The sequence below is a fragment of the Nomascus leucogenys genome, chromosome 2, assembly GCF_006542625.1.
Source record: "Nomascus leucogenys isolate Asia chromosome 2, Asia_NLE_v1, whole genome shotgun sequence".
Classification (NCBI taxonomy): Eukaryota; Metazoa; Chordata; class Mammalia; order Primates; family Hylobatidae; genus Nomascus; species Nomascus leucogenys.
The window spans coordinates 108216147-108220433 of NC_044382.1; the positions used below are offsets into that span (position 1 = coordinate 108216147).

Genomic DNA, 4287 nt, shown 5'->3' on the forward strand with positions numbered 1-4287 from the left:
TTTTTGGAAATGTTGTCTATGAGATTTTGATCTTCTATATATTTGCTCTAAATGGATTTTCAAAGACCCCCCAATCTAAACCATTCTTGTCACAGGGTCCTTAGGGTATCACTTTTCTAGCCGGAAACTTCTGTGGCCAGTGGCACTTTTACTTGAGTTTTCCTTGGTCTTGCTGGGCTCATTCAACCCACTCAGCTTGGCTGGCAGTGTTCTGCTTGTGCTACTGGCCTGGATGCCATGCCTGCCAAGAGTGAGCTAGGCACAGAGTGGTGAGGAGTGTATGAGTGAGTGCAAGGTCTGGCCACTGCACACAGCCAGGTGTGCTGGCTGTGGCAGCGTGGAAAACTCCAGGTTCTGGCACAGACACCAGCTCTGCGAAAGGGTGCAGCTGGACCAGGTGTACCACAAGTGATTTCCACTGCAGGAACTGGGGAACCTGGTGGCACCTGGAAACTTACAGACACCAGGAACTGCAGAGCTGCAAAGAAGGTGTCATAGCTTTGGCTATGTTCTGGGATCCCCAAAGGGCTGCAGCTCTTCTCTCCTCATCACTTGCAATGTGGTGAGCAGGGGTGTGTTTCAGCCCTGTTTGTGTTACAGCTCTTTCAGTGCTGCCATTGGGAGGATCCTGAGTTCTTGTCCCACATCCAGGAAGAAGGAAGTATGTGGAAAACTGGAGGATGAGCAAGGTGGAGAGGAGCTTCACTGAGTGACAGAACAACTCCCAGGAGACCTGAAATGGGTAGCTCCTTTCTCCATGCAGGTCCTGACAAGTCTCCAGCAACCCACAGTGGGGAAGCAACCCAGTGGAGAAGCAACCCACAGTGGGGAGCTCCTTTCCACAGGCAGGTGATTCCGAAGAGTCAAGGAGACCCAAAATGGGCAGCTCCTTCCAGCTGCTGGTAGTCCCAACCTCTGTGTGAATCAGGCTGTGTCTTGGGTTTTTATGGGTTCAAAAGGGAGGAAGTGTGTGCTGATTGGTCTATAAACAACCATGCCTGGGCCTGGAAAGTTCACCATAAGTTTTTACTCCAAGTAGCAGACTCCACCTGAAACTGGCAGCCTGGCCCCCAGGCTTCAGGCCATCACTGGTTTGAGTGATGGGGTTTCACTGGGGACCCACCTCTTTCCATCCAGGAATCTCTGTCTGCCTTCTACCATCAGCATGTCTTCTGTGGAGTCCAGGCTTTCCGTGCTGAGGGGTGCCCGCAGATCTGCGCTGAGTCACCCTCAGCCCCCCAGGCTCCCTCCCATGCTCTTTGGTATCCAATGCTCAGAAGGGACTGAGGCAGCGGCAGGTCGGCTGGTGCATCAGCACTGTCCCAATTGCATGCATACCAGGCCAACAGTACCTGGGCTCAGCTACAACTTTGCTCCACACTGGAGTGGGTGCCAGGAGTGGGGATAGGCCAGGGAGTGGGAGCAGGCACTTCCAAGTCTGTGGAGGCAGGGGAGCTTCCTGAGCCTCTGAGAATGCAAGGATGCCAAGGTTCAGAGCAGTGGCTGGGCAGCTGCAGCTGCACCCAGGAGCACAGGGCTTCTCCCCTACCAACTTGGTAGGGAGCATGGCTCCTTCCTGTTCCCAGCCTCTGCCAGCTCCAAGAAGCAGGCAGCCCTGGCATTGCCTCCCATTCTGCAGCCGGCATCCTTGCAGTGGCCACTCCAGACAGGTCATTACCACCATCACTATCACTGCTATCTTATTCCCTAAATTCAAACAATGAATGTTTACCAGCGAATTTCTTGTTTTTTTATTAGCTATATTAATTATATAATAGACTTGTTCTAAACAAATATTGAGGTGTGTAAATCTATAAGTTATTTAGTAATTATAGATAAAATACAGGAAATGTGTATCGTAGAAAATTACTTCTAAGCATAGCTGTAAACAAATAAAAGAGAAACTGGATTTGAGAAAGTTGATTGTATAATTGCAAGAATATCAATAACTTTACTGTGTTAACAGGATTAATTTATATATATAAATCATTTGTTAGACAATTTTGTCAGAGCTGATAGTAAAAGTATAAGTTAGATGGCAGCCTGCATGAGGCTGTGCCAGGTTGCTTGAAGGTGCCCAGCACAGTTGGGAACCCAGGCCAACTGCCCCCGGACGTGTGGCTCCATGAGGTGGACAATGGAGCTGGAGCCTGAGCTGCTGCTGCATGAGGCTCATGAGAATGTGGAGGTGACAGGGAGCTCCAGGCGGGAGCTGTGGGAGGCACGGAGGCAGATCAAGGAGTGCGTCACAGACAAAGGATGTTCTCAAATAGCATTTTAATGATTTAAAGGGAACCCTTGAGGAGCTCCTGGATGAGTGATCGGTGACCTTTTAGCAAGAGGTGGACATCATTGAGCAGGAGACCATTAAACCATTAGATGACTGCCAGAGGCTCATAGAACACGGAGTCAACACTGCAGAGGACTTAGTCTGAGTAGGTGAGATTGCCATGGTTGGTAGTGTAGAAGAGAATGAGAAACTGTATCGCTTTACCAAAAAGGTCTCACACATTCAGTTGGACAGCTTACCAGAAGTACCTTTACTGGTTGATGTGCTTTGTTTATCTGCTCAGTTAGATGACTCAATTCTTAGAGTAAAAGACTACATTTCTAAGCATGGAACAGTAGCATCTCTCCCACCAGTACAGATATAATAAGAACTGATACAGAAACCTGAAGTCATCACAGTAGGATGGTGTAAGGTGGATGATGATTTTACAGCCCAAGATTACAGGCTCTAATTTTGTAAACGTACTTCAAATCATTATGAGGATGTACATGTAGGTTCTGAAACTCAATTCATAGTATTGCACATAGACTCCAATGTTGATTATCAGTTCAAAGTCTGCACCTGAGGAGATGGTCAACAGGAGTGGAGCCCTGAAGTGTCCCCCAGATAGGTCATTTCACATTGGTGCCTCATGAGTGGACAGCTGGTTTGGTGGGGTACAGTCTGAAAATCAAAGTAATATTGCATTCTGGAATGATTCTCAGTCCTCAGGTGTTCTCTACTCTAGAACTCCAACTTATTTCTGTGGGCAGACATTAACATTCAGAGTTGCAACTGTGGGACAGAAGAGACAGTATGGGGTGTTTGCAGAAAAACAGAATGGAAACGACTCTGTGCAGCAGGATCAAGCTATATGTATGAGTACAAATGGTGAAGTTTTTGTTAATGGAAAAGAAATGACTAATGAGTTAACCTGTTACTTCTGGGTCCACTGTCACATTTGACATTGAAGCTGTCACTCTAGGAACTACCAATAATAATGAAGGCAGGAACTTCAAGCTTTGAGTAACAATTAGCTCAAATAGCAGAGAAGTGGTTTTTAATTAGTTACTCAACCAATCTTGTGTTTCTCTTTACTTTGGATGCTCATTTTTCTATCCTGGATGGAAAATATTAGGGTTTTAGATGTTTGGGCGCTTGGCTTTGGTTTTCAGGGTTTAATGTAGCTGGTCTTCAGCCCAGTTTAGTTTTAATTGTTTTTTTTTTTAAGTAGTTGCATTCATCTCTCACTTAAGCTATTGGAAATAGAAAATATTTACTGATTTCATTTCATAATATTTTAACAAAAAGAGACTGGAATGTTGGGGAAAATCTTGTAATTCAGTCAATTTTATTTTTAGCATACTGTTAACTAAAATATCACATCATAATAGAAGTCCAGTTGACTTTAGAAGTATGAGAAGATACAGAAAGTTCTTACCCTTCCATTGTGTTTCTTAAAGTTGGTTATTAGACTAGGAAAACAATGTAAACCATCATAAAAGATCCAAGTCCATGTAAATCTTTAGAATAAAACAAGAGAAACAGACCAGATAGTAGAAGTTATGTGATACACATTCATTCATATGCTGTCCACCTGAATTTATTGGCAATACTCTCCATGTTCAGGTACTTATAAGCAGTGTTGACTTTTATCCCATATTCAGTAATTTTTAAGTCCCCAAAACATTCTAATTTTTGCATTTTTTAAAATGCCTGAGCAAATGTCTATTATAGGCAAGTATTATCTTTTGTTCTTTTATTGCAATTTGATTCAAGATAGACTACACTATTTTCATAGGGTCAAACTACCTATGGAAGTAGTATGCACAGTAGTGTTAGCCATTTCACATGTATGTAATATGCACATGTGTGTATCTAGCCTGTGACATAATTTTACTTTTTTAGAGTGTGAGCTGCAGTCCAGTTTAATGTCAGTTTGATAAATGGTCACTTAGTGGACCAAAAACATATAGGGCAAATACTTAATTTTTTGAAAACTTAAATTTGTGTGTAAA

At 43.8% G+C, this 4287-nt stretch overlaps 1 pseudogene; it reads left to right on the forward strand.

Moving 5' to 3' along the window:
* Window positions 1-2125: 2125 nt before the first annotated feature.
* On the forward strand, window positions 2126-3415 carry LOC100606535 (annotated as a pseudogene).
* Window positions 3416-4287: the final 872 nt, after the last annotated feature.